General features: G+C 41.6%; 1 protein-coding gene across 1 annotated transcript in view; it reads right to left on the minus strand.

Moving 5' to 3' along the window:
- Window positions 1–20,624, minus strand: part of LOC106062536 (uncharacterized) — a 237,360-nt gene that overhangs the window by 112,977 nt on the left and 103,759 nt on the right. The window lies entirely within an intron of this gene.

Below are 20,624 nucleotides of genomic sequence, written 5' to 3' on the forward strand. Positions count from 1 at the left end.
GGACTTGGGGTTTGAATACAAATCACTTTTAACATCTTATATGACTTGAGGTTGGAATGCACGTCGCTGGCGACCATATTGATTACGCTATAAGCATTTCTGAAGAGACAAGTTGGCACATTCCAACAATCACCATACACGTAACTGCCTCCCTTTCTTTCTTTCTCACTTCTTAATCTACCTCTGTTACTTCTCATCTTTCATTTTCTCTCTATTGCCCTTCCACTCTTTACTTTTCTTGTTCTTTTTTCCCTTCTTTATCTATCCTTAAATGACTCTATGCTTTAGTTTCTTTATATTTTCTTTGTAAATTACATGAACTAAAAAAATCCTCTCGTTTTCTCAGTTTAATTACGTTTGTGAGTTATACCTGCTCACATTCTTTGAAATATCCAGCAAACAAAAAACAAATCTGTTACAAAATAAAGTTAATAGTTACAGATGTTCTCTACAACACAAATAAATGCTACAGATCACAATATTCTAAATTTCCAGCACTTGTCCGAATGTTGGTTTCATTTGTCTTCCATCACTACCGCTACAAGGAGAAGCTGAAAATACTGATAACAGCAAACAGGTAACTGGAACAATAAAGTTAGGAAACAAGCGCATTGATAGTGAAACTAGATAGAGAGATATAAAAGAGAGACAGAGACAGACAGACAGAGCATAACAAAGAAAGAGAGAGAGAGAGACACACACACAGAGACACAGAGAAAGTAGAGAAAGAGAGAAGACAGAAAGACAGAGAGAAATGAGGAGATAGGAAGAGGGGAAACGAGAGAGAGATTCAGAGAGATAGAGAGTTGAATAGAGAGACAAAGAGAGAGGAAGACAGAGACAGCCAGGCAGAGAGAGAGTGACAGAGACAGAGAGATAGAGTCAGAGAGAGATGTTGTTGGCCTCCCTCAGTCGTAGAACGACTATGGTTCATCTCGCGCACTTCCTCGTGTGGCTGTGGAGCCCCATTTTGGAGAGACACTCCCGTCCACAAATATCGCAGGTTAAGGTGGCTTTCATTTCGGTTGTAGAGGAGCTGGCTAATTTTCATATTGTACGTTTTTCTTCCTGAGCTGAGACCCATGTTCTTTCACTGTCCATAGCTTTCTTGGTCACTGTCCCTCTCCATCTGGTGCGGTCTAGAGCTATGTCTTCCCAATGGTCAGTATTGATGTTCACTGATTTGAGGTCACGTTTTATTACATCTATGTAACGGAGGTGGGGGCGACCAGTTTTTCTTGAGCCAGAAAGAGATGAATAGAGAGACAAAGAGAGAGGAAGACAGATACAGCCAGGCAGAGAGAGAGAGTGAGAGAGACAGAGAGATAGAGTCAGAGAGAGAAGGGGAGAGAGAAAGAGAGACAAACAGAGAGAGAAAGAGAGTGAGAGAGACAGAGATAGAGTCAGAGAGAGAAAGGGAGAGAGAAAGAGAGACACAGAGAGAGAGACAGAGAGAAAGTGAGCGAAAAAGAGAGAGAGAATGAGAGAAAGAGATCTAAATCATGCACTCTCCGATTCTCACTACATAACTAAGGGAGTCGGCTCGGTTAAGATTCCCATTCGTCGTCATCAGCAGGTCATTCCCCTCACCTTCGTCCCCCACACACCCCTCCCACGCCCCCACAGACAACCCACACTCCCCACGCCCTACAGACAACCCACACTCCTCTAAAACAGTTAAATCTGTCCAGCGCTTCCTGGCAGCACTGACAGCCACAGAAGGAAAAAAAAGATCTTTAACATTCATCTGGCAATCAGAGGAAGCTGGGTTAGATCGATACCTCAGATTCTTAATTTCAATAATACGAATACTACTACTAATAATGATTGCAATAATAATAGTGATTCGGTCGCCGCGCAAGAAATGTTGAAACCATTTCGATTAGTGGAGCAGACCAGTGCTGGCTAATTACAGAGACTTTATCGATTACTTCAAAGACTATTACTATATATGTTATACTTTTAGTATATTATGGCTATAAGGCTATAAGCTAACACAATTCTGAAATGAAAAACTCAGGTATCGAACCCAGTGGCGTCGCTAGGGTAAGGGGATAAAGGTCCGAATTCGAAAGTCCCCCCTCCCCCCGTACTTCCATTTGAGGTGAACCTCCAAATGAATGTCCATTTTTTTTTTTATTTTTTAAGTTTAAATATTGAAGCACTGCCCTATGTAATCACACTAGTCACGTGGAGTTGAAAATACCATGAAGCATTGATCTAGATCAGTGTTTCCCAAAGTGTGGTACGCGTACCCTTAGGGGTACGGGGAGAGTTTGAAGGGCGTACGCGTTTGCAACTAATTAACAATGCTTCTCCTTCTCATTGATTCTAATTATTTGTTAATATAACCTATATGTCAGGTATCAGTTTAAATATACCTAAGCTAGGGTAATAAACTTAGTATATTTTAATCCCAGTATAGAAAACCACACGTGCAGGCGTAAAGAAAAACCCATGACGTCATCAGACACGCGTAAGTTAGCGCTTCCTAGGGAATGATTGGATTGGTTTGGGAGGAGTTGAGGAAACGATTGGAAAAGCGGGATTGAGAGAAATTAGTTTTGGAGATGTAACTTGAAGTGACAAGTCCTATATTTTATAAGTTGTGAAATTTGATCTTTTTTTTTTCTAAATAGGAAACCTCGGAATTTGCGCTATTGAATTTTAGCTTTATCATCATAGGAATCCTTGGGCCTTAGGCCTCTTTTCTTTGCCTCTTTTTGGGGCTTTATATGCCTGTTTTATGGGCCTTCTTGCCTCTTTTGTGGGCTTTTTAAAAAAAATATTTATTTTTTTATTATATAGTTTTTTATTTGTAAGTTCTAATAATTCACAAGAATATTAAATCATAAACAATTGAAAAGTGATTAACCTAAAAATGTAATAATAATAATAGAAATACTATTTAATATCAAAGTCATACTACCTAACTATTGAAACCACCAGAGACAGAAAAATGATATACCCCAGAAAAATCAAAACACAATATCAAATATCCCTGACCCCCAACACCCCATTTCTGGAATACTGTCTGAGTATTGTACAAGCATATCAAAATCAAACTAGATAATTCTCTACCCTAAAATCAATAATTTTTCTAAATGTCAGATTTAAGTGATTAGGATCAAACACTTTATTATTATGTAGAGCTTTGAGCCAGCTAGCCCAAACAAGATTCATCTGTATCTATTTGTTTTCCATCATTCAAAGAAGATATTCATTTGATACAGTTTTATTTCTGTATATTCTGTACATTATTGTGATTTGAATTAAAAGGATCTTCGTTTTATTGAAACTCCAAGACATATTTAGATGTAGAGATACATCTAAAGAACCCCCGGCATCACATTTACAAAATGACCAATAAGCATTTCCAACAACGAGAAGAAACCCGTGATACTATAATTATTATTTTATGCCTAATTTTATTTTTCGTTTATTATTATTCAGAATTTTTTTGTGTGTGTGAGGGGTACTTAGAGTTACAAAAATTATTGAAGGGGTACGCTCAGGTCGAAATTTTGGAAAACACTGATATAGATGTTGTTATAGATGCCTTTGCTGTACTGAAAGTATGACCTGGGGCAGGGGTCGGCAACCTTTTGAGTCGAAAGAGCCAAAAAGTACAATTTACAAAATTTTTAAGTTTTTAAAGAGCCACAAAGTTTTTTTCTTGCCAACTATAAATAGTTCTCAAACAATAAACTTTTTTTTTAATGAAAAACAAACAAACGAATTAATATATAGCCTAAGTAGGTTTTTTTTTATAGCAAATATATATATATATATATATATATATATATATATATATATATATATAAAATTATTTTTTTAATTTTAGTAACAACTAAAGAAATTAAACATTTACATGAACTTCACTAACAAACAATTGAGCAAACAAGATTCAATGGGAGCCTTGCTTTGTATGGTTTTAGAAAGTTTGGATACATTTGACTCATAACTTGTTGTTTTTAGTTTCAAACACGACTCTAACGCTTGCTCGGACAAATATGTCGATCCAAAGATAGTCATCACTTTAAATGCCAACTTCTTCACCTCATTGTAGCAATCTGGGAGATTATTCCATGTGTCGAATCAACTCGCGCATTCCTTTTTGAAGCTGTCCACTTTTGTTGCGTTACGTATATACATTTCTGGACATTCAACTCTTCCAACTTGCTTTTCAACTCTGTAATCCAGTATCAATTACAAATGAATCAAGATGGATTTCGTTACTATTTGTGTTGATATGGTGTACTCGGAATGCTGGAATGGTATTGTTGGTTTTGAACTGCTTAAATCTGTCAAGAAATTCATCTTTGATTTTGTTTTTATAACTGTGCTAAAGTAATTCGTCTCAAAAAATAATAATTTTTTCTTCAAAACAAACCAATTCCTCTACCAAAACATAGGCTGGGTTTTCCTTTCCTGTTTTAGATTCGGCTCATTTAATTTTCGCTGTACTAGTAAAATTTTTGCAACTATTTGTCGTTCTCTAATTCGGTGTGATTAATGCCTTTTTCATTTAGAAATGTATTTATTTCATTCAAGTACGAAGCAAAACGTTTCAACACCATACCTTTGGAAAGTCATAGCACTTTTTTGGAAAGAAGGAGGTCGGAATACTGAGTCTCCATTTCGTTTAAGTGGTAGAGTGCTTTTGACAAGATGATGTTAATAATCTTGATTACCAAATTCATGACCTCATCTATTTCGGTCGGAATCGTTTTGGGCTAGGTGATTATTCAGTGAAACATAAGAATTTCTTGGTTTATTTTGCTCCGACTAATCGTTGTTGCCCTTTTACTTTTTTTCTGTCAAACTTCTGGCTCTATCAGTTGCTATTGAAATGATTTTATCTTATTTTTTCAAGCTATTTTTGCTTAGCATTCGCTCTATCGTTCCCTCTAGTTTGTCACGAGAGCGATAGCACTCATAGGAACGAAATATACCTGACAAGAAAGGCAACTTATGCCGTCGTGTCGCAAGACTAATCTATAGCAAGTGATACTGCAGAAGAAAGCTGAATATCTTCCACCTGCAAATATCTTACATTTGAAGACATTTTAGCTATTCTATTTTGTACTGTTTCAGCGGATATTGGCAAATCTTTTTTTTTTCAAGATTTCAGGTTTGTTTTTGAAATCACAAAACAGTTCTTCAGATGCAAGTAGGAAGCAGTCTTCGACATACCATCTGTAATTAGTTTGCCTTTTTGTGCAATTTCTTGTGGTACCGCATAGCTAGCCATATTAGCATTACTTGTAGATTGCTTCTAACTTTGATAAGATAATTCGCTTCCAACTCATTTACTTTAAACAATAAACTATACGTCCCAGTCAAAGCACGTGGTTAAGATGCCAATCCGTCTTGCCTCGAAAGCAAATTAAAACCTACATAAAAACATCCAACGACGGCCGAGAGCTTCCGACGGACTGACATCAGTGACAACGGTGTAATGGGGGAGGGATGTGGATATTTAAAAAAACAACTGCTCCTCCATTTGTATGAAATCTTATGGGAGGGATGTGGTGAAAAGCGAGAACAATTGGCTGAGAGATTGAATCGGCGCCTAATCTTCGTTAAAAGATTCAGAACTTCTTTAAAAAATGTTTCGATAAAATAAATAATATTTGCGTATAGAACTAAAGAGCCGTAGCTTCACTTCCAAAGAGCCGCATGTGGCTCGCGAGCCGCAGGTTGCCGACCCCGGACCTGGGGCGATATGTCATTTGTGCACTATTTCGCCAATAAACAACAGTATTATTCATTAAAAGAGTCTCAATGCTTATTTACTGTTAATTTGACTTATATATTAAACAAATTGGAATTAAGACGTAAATATTTATTAAGTACATTATCATGTCATGATGACGAATGTCAAAATGCAGGGGCCCGTAAAAAGGTCAAGCTCCCCAGGCCTCTAAATCCCTAGCTAAGCCACTGATCGAAACCATTATATATAATGATTACTGAAAAATTAGTTGTTTTTTTATAATTTATAATTGTGTGCAGTATAGTTACAGAAGAGATTCAGATATAATGTCATTCACGAAAACTTTGATAAAACAGTACATCTAGTTTGTTTAAAATGTACGGGGGAAGAATATCATTGTCATAACATGTACATTGCAGTGTTTTTCGGTACCATTACTTCTATTGATATGTACGTACCTCTACCAGTAAAAATAATCTTAATGTTCTGATGTAGCTTATGTACCAGATACTAATGATTAGACCTCTCTAAATATTCTCCCCTTTCCCTGTGAAAATGTTTTTCTAAAAATAACTTAACATCTTTCTTCCACTTCGATTTTAAAAACAATACAAACAATAATATCATTAGGGAAGGGAAAAAATCAAATCAATGCAACATTTTAATTAGAGTTGGATAATTAAGGAACTTGAAATAACATGTTTGTTTTTAGAACAGAAGAAAAAAAGTTGATGAAGCTCCAGAATTGATTGTCAATGCTGAGGGTGGTTTTCAGGGTTAGGAGGACATTTTCTGAGTAAGAAGACGCGGTGGCTGAGCGGTAAATCGGGGATCCCGGGTTCAAATCCTGGTTTAGACTTGAAATTTTTTGGGGAGTCTCGGAGACCAGCCAGCTCTTATGGGTACCTGGCATTAGTTGGGGAAACGTAAATGCGGTTGGTCGTTCTGCTGGCCACATAACACCCTCGTTAACCGTGGACCTTAACATCATCTGCCCTATAGATCGCAAGTTCTGAAAGGTAAACTTTACTCTAGAGTGAGGATTGTTTGAAGATGATTCAAGATGTTAGGTCATCATACAATGATCTCATATATAGAGAGAATCTTTAAATATTCTTATTTGTTAAACCTGTTGTAAATCAATTGGAATGTAAATGTAAAAATAAATTCCATATTTAAGGAACTACAGTATCTTGCAAAACACCGTTCACAATGCTACATACACCATATAAAAAAATCGTGTCCCGTTTCTGAAAAGCAGCTCTAATACAAAAGAGTATTGTAAATACGTTGTTTATATGTTTCTAAACTACAAAGAAGGATGCTGATGATGAGTTTACCAGAGCCACAATGGATTACGGAAGACCCTATCTTGTACCTGTACGACAAGTTATTAGTGTAATCAATGTTAACTAGCATTTTTGTATTCTTATAATTTGTTTCTATCAATAAACATTGCCAAATAGATTCAAGATACTTATCTCAAAGTCAATGAAAAAAAAAAAAAAAGGTTAATATGCCAGATTTACTTTCTACATTGGTGCCCTAATGTACCTCTAGCACAGTTCAGTTCGACCAGACAGCGGTTAAAAAAATATTCTATCTCGCCGACATGACAAGACAATCGATACATTTTTTGTTGTTACTTTTTTGACTCAAGATAAATGCCACAGTATTACAAAGAGAAAACATCACAAAGAGACAACATCGCCAAGTGTCAACAAAAGTTGCTGAAAATTAATTTTCCTTTTTTTTTTTGGTATGTTTTAAAAAGCTGAGCTCTAATGGTCCTGGTAGATGTTTGGTTGACATTGGTTTGGAAAGCTGTGTCCTGATGGTCCTGGTAGATGTTTGGTTGACATTGGTTTGGAAAGCTGTGTCCTGATGGTCCTGGTAGATGTTCGGCTGACATTGGTTTGGAAAGCTGTGTCCTGATGGTCCTGGTAGATATTTGGTTGACATTGGTTTGGAAAGCTGTGTCCTGATGGTCCTCGGAGATGTTCGGCTGACATTGGTTTGGAAAGCTGTGTCCTGATGGTCCTGGTAGATGTTTGGTTGACATTGGTTTGGAAAGCTGTGTCCTGATGGTCCTGGTAGATGTTCGGCTGACATTGGTTTGGAAAGCTGTGTCCTGATGGTCCTGGTAGATATTTGGTTGACATTGGTTTAGAAAGCTGTGTCCTGATGGTCCTTGGAGATGTTTGGTTGACATTGGTTTGGAAAGCTGTGTCCTGATGGTCAAGGTAGATATTTGGCTGACATTGGTTTGGAAAGCTGTGTCCTGATGGTCCTGGTAGATATTTGGTTGACATTGGTTTGGAAAGCTGTGTCCTGATGGTCCTCGGAGATGTTCGGCTGACATTGGTTTGGAAAACTGTGTCCTGATGGTCCTCGGAGATGTTTGGTTGACATTGGTTTGGAAAACTGTGTCCTGATGGTCCTCGGAGATGTTTGGTTGACATTGGTTTGGAAAACTGTGTCCTGATGGTCATTGGAGATGTTTGGTTGACATTGGTTTGGAAAGCTGTGTCCTGATGGTCCTCGGAGATGTTCGGCTGACAATGGTTTAGAAAACTGTGTCCTGATGGTCCTCGGAGATGTTTGGTTGACATTGGTTTGGAAAACTGTGTCCTGATGGTCATTGGAGATGTTTGGTTGACATTGGTTTGGAAAGCTGTGTCCTGATGGTCATTGGAGATGTTTGGTTGATATTGGTTTGGAAAACTGTGTCCTGATGGTCATTGGAGATGTTTGGTTGACATTGGTTAGGAAAACTGTGTCCTGATGGTCATTGGAGATGTTCGGCTGACAATGGTTTAGAAAACTGTGTCCTGATGGTCCTCGGAGATGTTTGGTTGACATTGGTTTGGAAAACTGTGTCCTGATGGTCATTGGAGATGTTTGGTTGACATTGGTTTGGAAAGCTGTGTCCTGATGGTCCTCGGAGATGTTTGTTCGATATTGGTTTGGAAAACTGTGTCCTGATGGTCCTCGGAGATGTTTGGTTGACATTAGTTTGGAAAACTGTGTCCTGATGGTTCTCGGAGATGTTTGGTTGACATTGGTTTGGAAAGCTGTGTCCTGATGGTCCTCAAAGATGTTCGGCTGACATTGGTTTGGAAAACTGTGTCCTGAGGGTCCTCGGAGATGTTTGGTTGACATTGGTTTGGAAAACTGTGTCCTGATGGTCATTGGAGATGTTTGGTTGACATTGGTTTGGAAAACTGTGTCCTGATGGTCCTCGGAGATGTTTGGTTGACATTGGTTTGGAAAACTGTGTCCTGATGGTCATTGGAGATGTTTGGTTGACATTGGTTTGGAAAGCTGTGTCCTGATGGTCCTCGGAGATGTTCGGCTGACAATGGTTTAGAAAACTGTGTCCTGATGGTCCTCGGAGATGTTTGGTTGACATTGGTTTGGAAAACTGTGTCCTGATGGTCATTGGAGATGTTTGGTTGACATTGGTTTGGAAAGCTGTGTCCTGATGGTCATTGGAGATGTTTGGTTGATATTGGTTTGGAAAACTGTGTCCTGATGGTCATTGGAGATGTTTGGTTGACATTGGTTAGGAAAACTGTGTCCTGATGGTCATTGGAGATGTTCGGCTGACAATGGTTTAGAAAACTGTGTCCTGATGGTCCTCGGAGATGTTTGGTTGACATTGGTTTGGAAAACTGTGTCCTGATGGTCATTGGAGATGTTTGGTTGACATTGGTTTGGAAAGCTGTGTCCTGATGGTCCTCGGAGATGTTTGTTCGATATTGGTTTGGAAAACTGTGTCCTGATGGTCCTCGGAGATGTTTGGTTGACATTAGTTTGGAAAACTGTGTCCTGATGGTTCTCGGAGATGTTTGGTTGACATTGGTTTGGAAAGCTGTGTCCTGATGGTCCTCAAAGATGTTCGGCTGACATTGGTTTGGAAAACTGTGTCCTGAGGGTCCTCGGAGATGTTTGGTTGACATTGGTTTGGAAAACTGTGTCCTGATGGTCATTGGAGATGTTTGGTTGACATTGGTTTGGAAAGCTGTGTGCTGATGGTCCTCGGAGATGTTTGTTCGATATTGGTTTGGAAAACTGTGTCCTGATGGTCCTCGGAGATGTTTGGTTGACATTGGTTTGGAAAACTGTGTCCTGATGGTCATTGGAGATGTTTGGTTGACATTGGTTTGGAAAGCTGTGTCCTGATGGTCCTCGGAAATGTTCGGCTGACATTGGTTTGGAAAGCTGTGTCCTGATGGTCCTGGTAGATATTTGGTTGACATTGGTTTGGAAAGCTGTGTCCTGATGGTCCTCGGAGATGTTCGGCTGACATTGGTTTAGAAAACTGTATCCTGATGGTCCTCGGAGAAGTTTGGTTGACATTGGTTTGGAAAACTGTGTCCTGATGGTCATTGGAGATGTTTGGTTGACATTGGTTTGGCAAGCTGTGTCCTGATGGTCATTGGAGATGTTTGGTTGACATTGGTTTGGAAAACTGTGTCCTGATGGTCATTGGAGATGTTTGGTTGACATTGGTTTGGCAAGCTGTGTCCTGATGGTCATTGGAGATGTTTCGTTGACATTGGTTTGGAAAACTGTTTCCTGATGGTCATTGGAGATGTTTGGTTGACATTGTTTGGCAAGCTGTGTCCTGATGGTCATTGGAGATGTTTGGTTGACATTGGTTTGGAAAACTGTGTCCTGATGGTCATTGGAGATGTTTGGTTGACATTGGTTTGGAAAGCTGTGTCCTGATGGTCCTCGGAGATGTTTGGTTGATATTGGTTTGGAAAACTGTGTCCTGATGGTCCTCGGAGATGTTTGGTTGACATCGGTTTGGAAAACTGTGTCCTGATGGTCCTGGTAGATATTTGGTTGACATTGGTTTGGAAAGCTGTGTCCTGATGGTCCAGGTAGATATTTGGTTGACATTGGTTTGGAAAGCTGTGTCCTGATGGTCCTTGGAGATGTATGGTTGACATTGGTTTGGAAAACTGTGTCCTGATGGTCCTCGGAGATGTTTGGCTGACATTGGTTTGGAAAACTGTGTCCTGATGGTCATTGGAGATGTTTGGTTGACATTGGTTTGGAAAACTGTGTCCTGTTGGTCCTCAGAGATGTTTGGCTGACATTGGTTTGGAAAACTGTGTCCTGATGTTCATTGGAGATGTTTGGTTGACATTGGTTTGGAAAGCTGTGTCCTGATGGTCCTCGGAGATGTTCGGCTGACATTGGTTTAGAAAGCTGTGTCCTGATGGTCCTGGTAGATATTTGGTTGACATTGGTTTGGAAAGCATTGTCCTGATGGACCTGGTAGATATTTGGTTGACATTGGTTTGGAAAGCTGTGTCCTGATGGTCCTCGGAGATGTTCGGCTGACATTGGTTTAGAAAACTGTGTCCTGATGGTCCTCGGAGATGTTTGGTTGACATTGGTTTGGAAAACTGTGTCCTGAAGGTCATTGGAGATGTTTGGTTAACATTGGTTTGGAAAGCTGTGTCCTGATGGTCATTGGAGAAGTTTGGTTGACATTGGTTTGGAAAACTGTGTCCTGATGGTCATTGGAGATGTTTGGTTGACATTGGTTTGGAAAACTGTGTCCTGATGGTCATTGGAGATGTTTGGTTGACATTGGTTTGGAAAACTGTGTCCTGATGGTCATTGGAGATGTTTGGTTGACATTGGTTTGGAAAGCTGTGTCCTGATGGTCCTCGGAGATGTTCGGCTGACAATGGTTTAGAAAACTGTGTCCTGATGGTCCTCGGAGATGTTTGGTTGACATTGGTTTGGAAAACTGTGTCCTGATGGTCATTGGAGATGTTTGGTTGACATTGGTTTGGAAAGCTGTGTCCTGATGGTCATTGGAGATGTTTGGTTGATATTGGTTTGGAAAACTGTGTCCTGATGGTCATTGGAGATGTTTGGTTGACATTGGTTTGGAAAACTGTGTCCTGATGGTCATTGGAGATGTTCGGCTGACAATGGTTTAGAAAACTGTGTCCTGATGGTCCTCGGAGATGTTTGGTTGACATTGGTTTGGAAAACTGTGTCCTGATGGTCATTGGAGATGTTTGGTTGACATTGGTTTGGAAAGCTGTGTCCTGATGGTCCTCGGAGATGTTTGTTCGATATTGGTTTGGAAAACTGTGTCCTGATGGTCCTCGGAGATGTTTGGTTGACATTAGTTTGGAAAACTGTGTCCTGATGGTCATTGGAGATGTTTGGTTGACATTGGTTTGGAAAGCTGTGTCCTGATGGTCCTCAAAGATGTTCGGCTGACATTGGTTTGGAAAACTGTGTCCTGAGGGTCCTCGGAGATGTTTGGTTGACATTGGTTTGGAAAACTGTGTCCTGATGGTCATTGGAGATGTTTGGTTGACATTGGTTTGGAAAGCTGTGTGCTGATGGTCCTCGGAGATGTTTGTTCGATATTGGTTTGGAAAACTGTGTCCTGATGGTCCTCGGAGATGTTTGGTTGACATTGGTTTGGAAAACTGTGTCCTGATGGTCATTGGAGATGTTTGGTTGACATTGGTTTGAAAAGCTGTGTCCTGATGGTCCTCGGAAATGTTCGGCTGACATTGGTTTGGAAAGCTGTGTCCTGATGGTCCTGGTAGATATTTGGTTGACATTGGTTTGGAAAGCTGTGTCCTGATGGTCCTCGGAGATGTTCGGCTGACATTGGTTTAGAAAACTGTATCCTGATGGTCCTCGGAGAAGTTTGGTTGACATTGGTTTGGAAAACTGTGTCCTGATGGTCATTGGAGATGTTTGGTTGATATTGGTTTGGAAAACTGTGTCCTGATGGTCATTGGAGATGTTTGGTTGACATTGGTTTGGAAAACTGTGTCCTGATGGTCATTGGAGATATTCGGCTGACAATGGTTTAGAAAACTGTGTCCTGATGGTCCTCGGAGATGTTTGGTTGACATTGGTTTGGAAAACTGTGTCCTGATGGTCATTGGAGATGTTTGGTTGACATTGGTTTGGAAAGCTGTGTCCTGATGGTCCTCGGAGATGTTTGTTCGATATTGGTTTGGAAAACTGTGTCCTGATGGTCCTCGGAGATGTTTGGTTGACATTAGTTTGGAAAACTGTGTCCTGATGGTCATTGGAGATGTTTGGTTGACATTGGTTTGGAAAGCTGTGTCCTGATGGTCCTCAAAGATGTTCGGCTGACATTGGTTTGGAAAACTGTGTCCTGAGGGTCCTCGGAGATGTTTGGTTGACATTGGTTTGGAAAACTGTGTCCTGATGGTCATTGGAGATGTTTGGTTGACAATGGTTTGGAAAGCTGTGTGCTGATGGTCCTCGGAGATGTTTGTTCGATATTGGTTTGGAAAACTGTGTCCTAATGGTCCTCGGAGATGTTTGGTTGACATTGGTTTGGAAAACTGTGTCCTGATGGTCCTCGGAGATGTTTGGTTGATATTGGTTTGGAAAACTGTGTCCTGATGGTCCTCGGAGATGTTTGGTTGACATTGGTTTGGAAAACTGTGTCCTGATGGTCCTCGGAGATGTTTGAATTATTTTGGTTTGGAAAACTGTGTCCTGATGGTCCTCGGAGATGTTTGGTTGACATCGGTTTGGAAAACGGTGTCCTGATGGTCCTGGTAGATATTTGGTTGATATTGGTTTGGAAAGCTGTGTCCTGATGGTCCAGGTAGATATTTGGTTGACATTGGTTTGGAAAGCTGTGTCCTGATGGTCCTCGGAGATGTTTGGTTGACATTGGTTTGGAAAGCTGTGTCCTGATGGTCCTCGGAGATGTTTGTTCGATATTGGTTTGGAAAACTGTGTCCTGATGGTCCTCGGAGATGTTTGGTTGACATTGGTTTGGAAAACTGTGTCCTGATGGTCATTGGAGATGTTTGGTTGACATTGGTTTGGAAAGCTGTGTCCTGATGGTCCTCGGAGATGTTTGGTTGATATTGGTTTGGAAAACTGTGTCCTGATGGTCTTCGGAGATGTTTGGTTGACATCGGTTTGGAAAACGGTGTCCTGATGGTCCTGGTAGATATTTGGTTGATATTGGTTTGGAAAGCTGTGTCCTGATGGTCCAGGTAGATATTTGGTTGACATTGGTTTGGAAAGCTGTGTCCTGATGGTCCTCGGAGATGTTCGGCTGACATTGGTTTGGAAAACTGTGTCCTGATGGTCCTGGTAGATATTTGGTTGACATTGGTTTGGAAAGCTGTGTCCTGATGGTCCTCGGAGATGTTCGGCTGACATTGGTTTAGAAAACTGTGTCCTGATGGTCCTCGGAGATGTTTGGTTGACATTGGTTTGGAAAACTGTGTCCTGATGGTCATTGGAGATGTTTGGTTGACATTGGTTTGGCAAGCTGTGTCCTGATGGTCATTGGAGATGTTTGGTTGATATTGGTTTGGAAAACTGTGTCCTGATGGTCATTGGAGATGTTTGGTTGACATTGGTTTGGAAAACTGTGTCCTGATGGTCATTGGAGATGTTCGGCTGACAATGGTTTAGAAAACTGTGTCCTGATGGTCCTCGGAGATGTTTGGTTGACATTGGTTTGGAAAACTGTGTCCTGATGGTCATTGGAGATGTTTGGTTGACATTGGTTTGGAAAGCTGTGTTATGATGGTCCTCGGAGATGTTTGTTCGATATTGGTTTGGAAAACTGTGTCCTGATGGTCCTCGGAGATGTTTGGTTGACATTAGTTTGGAAAACTGTGTCCTGATGGTCATTGGAGATGTTTGGTTGACATTGGTTTGGAAAGCTGTGTCCTGATGGTCCTCAAAGATGTTCGGCTGACATTGGTTTGGAAAACTGTGTCCTGAGGGTCCTTGGAGATGTTTGGTTGACATTGGTTTGGAAAACTGTGTCCTGATGGTCATTGGAGATGTTTGGTTGACATTGGTTTGGAAAGCTGTGTGCTGATGGTCCTCGGAGATGTTTGTTCGATATTGGTTTGGAAAACTGTGTCCTGATGGTCCTCGGAGATGTTTGGTTGACATTGGTTTGGAAAACTGTGTCCTGATGGTCATTGGAGATGTTTGGTTGACATTGGTTTGGAAAGCTGTGTCCTGATGGTCCTCGGAAATGTTCGGCTGACATTGGTTTGGAAAGCTGTGTCCTGATGGTCCTGGTAGATATTTGGTTGACATTGGTTTGGAAAGCTGTGTCCTGATGGTCCTCGGAGATGTTCGGCTGACATTGGTTTAGAAAACTGTATCCTGATGGTCCTCGGAGAAGTTTGGTTGACATTGGTTTGGAAAACTGTGTCCTGATGGTCATTGGAGATGTTTGGTTGATATTGGTTTGGAAAACTGTGTCCTGATGGTCATTGGAGATGTTTGGTTGACATTGGTTTGGAAAACTGTGTCCTGATGGTCATTGGAGATATTCGGCTGACAATGGTTTAGAAAACTGTGTCCTGATGGTCCTCGGAGATGTTTGGTTGACATTGGTTTGGAAAACTGTGTCCTGATGGTCATTGGAGATGTTTGGTTGACATTGGTTTGGAAAGCTGTGTCCTGATGGTCCTCGGAGATGTTTGTTCGATATTGGTTTGGAAAACTGTGTCCTGATGGTCCTCGGAGATGTTTGGTTGACATTAGTTTGGAAAACTGTGTCCTGATGGTCATTGGAGATGTTTGGTTGACATTGGTTTGGAAAGCTGTGTCCTGATGGTCCTCAAAGATGTTCGGCTGACATTGGTTTGGAAAACTGTGTCCTGAGGGTCCTCGGAGATGTTTGGTTGACATTGGTTTGGAAAACTGTGTCCTGATGGTCATTGGAGATGTTTGGTTGACAATGGTTTGGAAAGCTGTGTGCTGATGGTCCTCGGAGATGTTTGTTCGATATTGGTTTGGAAAACTGTGTCCTGATGGTCCTCGGAGATGTTTGGTTGACATTGCTTTGGAAAACTGTGTCCTGATGGTCCTCGGAGATGTTTGGTTGATATTGGTTTGGAAAACTGTGTCCTGATGGTCCTCGGAGATGTTTGGTTGACATTGGTTTGGAAAACTGTGTCCTGATGGTCCTCGGAGATGTTTGAATTATTTTGGTTTGGAAAACTGTGTCCTGATGGTCCTCGGAGATGTTTGGTTGACATCGGTTTGGAAAACGGTGTCCTGATGGTCCTGGTAGATATTTGGTTGATATTGGTTTGGAAAGCTGTGTCCTGATGGTCCAGGTAGATATTTGGTTGACATTGGTTTGGAAAGCTGTGTCCTGATGGTCCTCGGAGATGTTTGGTTGACATTGGTTTGGAAAGCTGTGTCCTGATGGTCCTCGGAGATGTTTGTTCGATATTGGTTTGGAAAACTGTGTCCTGATGGTCCTCGGAGATGTTTGGTTGACATTGGTTTGGAAAACTGTGTCCTGATGGTCATTGGAGATGTTTGGTTGACATTGGTTTGGAAAGCTGTGTCCTGATGGTCCTCGGAGATGTTTGGTTGATATTGGTTTGGAAAACTGTGTCCTGATGGTCCTCGGAGATGTTTGGTTGACATCGGTTTGGAAAACGGTGTCCTGATGGTCCTGGTAGATATTTGGTTGATATTGGTTTGGAAAGCTGTGTCCTGATGGTCCAGGTAGATATTTGGTTGACATTGGTTTGGAAAGCTGTGTCCTGATGGTCCTCGGAGATGTTCGGCTGACATTGGTTTGGAAAACTGTGTCCTGATGGTCTTGGTAGATATTTGGTTGACATTGGTTTGGAAAGCTGTGTCCTGATGGTCCTCGGAGATGTTCGGCTGACATTGGTTTAGAAAACTGTGTCCTGATGGTCCTCGGAGATGTTTGGTTGACATTGGTTTGGAAAACTGTGTCCTGATGGTCATTGGAGATGTTTGGTTGACATTAGTTTGGCAAGCTGTGTCCTGATGGTCATTGGAGATGTTTGGTTGACATTGGTTTGGAAAACTGTGTCCTGATGGTCATTGGAGATGTTTGGTTGACATTGGTTTGGCAATCTGTGTCCTGATGGTCATTGGAGATGTTTGGTTGACATTGGTTTGGAAAACTGTGTCCTGATGGTCATTGGAGATGTTTGGTTGACATTGGTTTGGAAAGCTGTGTCCTGATGGTCCTCGGAGATGTTTGGTTGATATTGGTTTGGAAAACTGTGTCCTAATGGTCCTCGGAGATGTTTGGTTGACATCGGTTTGGAAAACTGTGTCCTGCTGGTCCTGGTAGATATTTGGTTGACATTGGTTTGGAAAGCTGTGTCCTGAAGGTCCAGGTAGATATTTGGTTGACATTGGTTTGGAAAGCTGTGTCCTGATGGTCCTCGGAGATGTTTGGTTAACATTGGTTTGGAAAACTGTGTCCTGATGGTCCTCGGAGATATTTGGCTGACATTGGTTTGGAAAACTGTGTCCTGATGGTCATTGGAGATGTTTGGTTGACATTGGTTTGGAAAACTGTGTCCTGTTGGTCCTCGAAGATGTTTGGCTGACATTGGTTTGGAAAACTGTGTCCTGATGTTCATTGGAGATGTTTGGTTGACATTGGTTTGGAAAGCTGTGTCCTGATGGTCCTCGGAGATGTTCGGCTGACATTGGTTTGGAAAGCTGTGTCCTGATGGTCCTGGTAGATATTTGGTTGACATTTGTTTGGAAAGCATTGTCCTGATGGACCTTGTAGATATTTGGTTGACATTGGTTTGGAAAGCTGTGTCCTGATGGTCCTCGGAGATGTTCGGCTGACATTGGTTTAGAAAACTGTGTCCTGATGGTCCTCGGAGATGTTTGGTTGACATTGGTTTGGAAAACTGTGTCCTGATGGTCATTGGAGATGTTTGGTTAACATTGGTTTGGAAAGCTGTGTCCTGATGGTCATTGGAGAAGTTTGGTTGACATTGGTTTGGAAAACTGTGTCCTGATGGTCATTGGAGATGTTTGGTTGACATTGGTTTGGAAAACTGTGTCCTGATGGTCATTGGAGATGTTTGGTTGACATTGGTTTGGAAAACTGTGTCCTGATGGTCCTGGTAGATGTTTGGCTGACATTGGTTTGGAAAACTGTGTCCTGATGGTCCTGGTAGATGTTTGGCTGACATCGGTTTGGAAAACTGTGTCCTGATGGTCCTGGTAGATATTTGGTTGACATTGGTTTGGAAAGCTGTGTCCTGATGGTCCTGGTAGATATTTGGTTGACATTGGTTTGGAAAGCTGTGTCCTGATGGTCCAGGTAGATGTTTGGTTGACATTGGTTTGGAAAGCTGTGTCCTGATGGTCCTGGTAGATATTTAGCTGACATTGGTTTGGAAAACTGTGTCCTGATGGTCCTGGTAGATATTTGGTTGACATTGGTTTGGAAAGCTGTGTCCTGATGGTCCTCAAAGATGTTCGGCTGACATTGGTTTGGAAAACTGTGTCCTGAGGGTCCTCGGAGATGTTTGGTTGACATTGGTTTGGAAAACTGTGTCCTGATGGTCATTGGAGATGTTTGGTTGACATTGGTTTAAAAAGCTGTGTGCTGATGGTCCTCGGAGATGTTTGTTCGATATTGGTTTGGAAAACTGTGTCCTAATGGTCCTCGGAGATGTTTGGTTGACATTGTTTGGAAAACTGTGTCCTGATGGTCATTGGAGATGTTTGGTTGACATTGGTTTGGAAAGCTGTGTCCTGATGGTCCTCGGAGTGGAGATGTTCGGCTGACATTGGTTTGGAAAGCTGTGTCCTGATGGTCCTTGTAGATATTTGGTTGACATTGGTTTGGAAAGCTGTGTCCTGATGGTCCTCGGAGATGTTTGTTCGATATTGGTTTGGAAAACTGTGTCCTGATGGTCCTCTGAGATGTTTGGTTGACATTGGTTTGGAAAACTGTGTCCTGATTGTCCTCGGAGATGTTTGGTTGACATTGGTTTGGAAGACTGTGTCCTGATGGTCATTGGCGATGTTTGGTTGACATTGGTTTGGAAAGCTGTGTCCTGATGGTCCTCAAAGATGTTCGGCTGACATTGGTTTGGAAAACTGTTTCCTGAGGGTCCTCGGAGATGTTTGGTTGACATTGGTTTGGAAAACTGTGTCCTGATGGTCATTGGAGATGTTTGGTTGACATTGGTTTGGAAAACTGTGTCCTGTTGGTCCTCGGAGATGTTTGGCTGACATTGGTTTGGAAAACTGTGTCCTGATGTTCATTGGAGATGTTTGGTTGACATTGGTTTGGAAAGCTGTGTCCTGATGGTCCTCGGAGATGTTCGGCTGACATTGGTTTGGAAAGCTGTGTCCTGATGGTCCTGGTAGATATTTGGTTGACATTGGTTTGGAAAGCATTGTCCTGATGGACCTGGTAGATATTTGGTTGACATTGGTTCTGAAAGCTGTGTCCTGATGGTCCTCGGAGATGTTCGGCTGACATTGGTTTAGAAAACTGTGTCCTGATGGTCCTCGGAGATGTTTGGTTGACATTGGTTTAGAAAACTGTGTCCTGATGGTCATTGGAGATGTTTGGTTAACATTGGTTTGGAAAGCTGTGTCCTGATGGTCATTGGAGATGTTTGGTTGACATTGGTTTGGAAAACTGTGTCCTGATGGTCATTGGAGATGTTTGGTTGACATTGGTTTGGAAAGCTGTGTCCTGATGGTCCTCGGAGATGTTTGGTTGATATTGGTTTGGAAAACTGTGTCCTGATGGTCCTGGTAGATGTTTGGCTGACATTTGTTTGGAAAACTGTGTCCTGATGGTCCTGGTAGATGTTTGGCTGACATCGGTTTGGAAAACTGTGTTCTGATGGTCCTGGTAGATATTTGGTTGACATTGGTTTGGAAAGCTGTGTCCTGATGGTCCTGGTAGATATTTGGTTGACATTGGTTTGGAAAGCTGTGTCCTGATGGTCCAGGTAGATGTTTGGTTGACATTGGTTTGGAAAGCTGTGTCCTGATGGTCCTGGTAGATATTTGGCTGACATTGGTTTCGAAAACTGTGTCCTGATGATCCTCGGAGATGTTTGGTTGATATTGGTTTGGAAAACTGTGTCCTGATGGTCCTGGTAGATGTTTGGCTGACATTTGTTTGGAAAACTGTGTCCTGATGGTCCTGGTAGATGTTTGGCTGACATCGGTTTGGAAAACTGTGTTCTGATGGTCCTGGTAGATATTTGGTTGACATTGGTTTGGAAAGCTGTGTCCTGATGGTCCTGGTAGATATTTGGTTGACATTGGTTTGGAAAGCTGTGTCCTGATGGTCCAGGTAGATGTTTGGTTGACATTGGTTTGGAAAGCTGTGTCCTGATGGTCCTGGTAGATATTTGGCTGACATTGGTTTGGAAAACTGTGTCCTGATGGTCCTGGTAGATGTTTGGTTGACATTGGTTTGAAAAGCTGTGTCCTGATGGTCCTGGTAGATATTTGGTTGACATTGGTTTGGAAAGCTGTGTCCTGATGGTCCTCGGAGATGTTCGGCTGACATTGGTTTAAAAAACTGTGTCCTGATGGTCCTCGGAGATGTTTGGTTGACATTGGTTTGGAAAACTGTGTCCTGATGGTCATTGGAGATGTTTGGTTGACATTAGTTTGGCAAGCTGTGTCCTGATGGTCATTGGAGATGTTTGGTTGACATTGGTTTGGAAAACTGTGTCCTGATGGTCATTGGAGATGTTTGGTTGACCCTGGTTTGGCAATCTGTGTCCTGATGGTCATTGGAGATGTTTGGTTGACATTGGTTCGGAAAACTGTGTCCTGATGGTCATTGGAGATGTTTGGTTGACATTGGTTTGGAAAGCTGTGTCCTGATGGTCCTCGGAGATGTTTGGTTGATATTGGTTTGGAAAACTGTGTCCTAATGGTCCTCGGAGATGTTTGGTTGACATCGGTTTGGAAAACTGTGTCCTGCTGGTCCTGGTAGATATTTGGTTGACATTGGTTTGGAAAGCTGTGTCCTGAAGGTCCAGGTAGATATTTGGTTGACATTGGTTTGGAAAGCTGTGTCCTGATGGTCCTCGGAGATGTT

The sequence above is a fragment of the Biomphalaria glabrata genome, chromosome 15 (assembly GCF_947242115.1).
Source record: "Biomphalaria glabrata chromosome 15, xgBioGlab47.1, whole genome shotgun sequence".
Taxonomy (NCBI): Eukaryota; Metazoa; Mollusca; class Gastropoda; family Planorbidae; genus Biomphalaria; species Biomphalaria glabrata.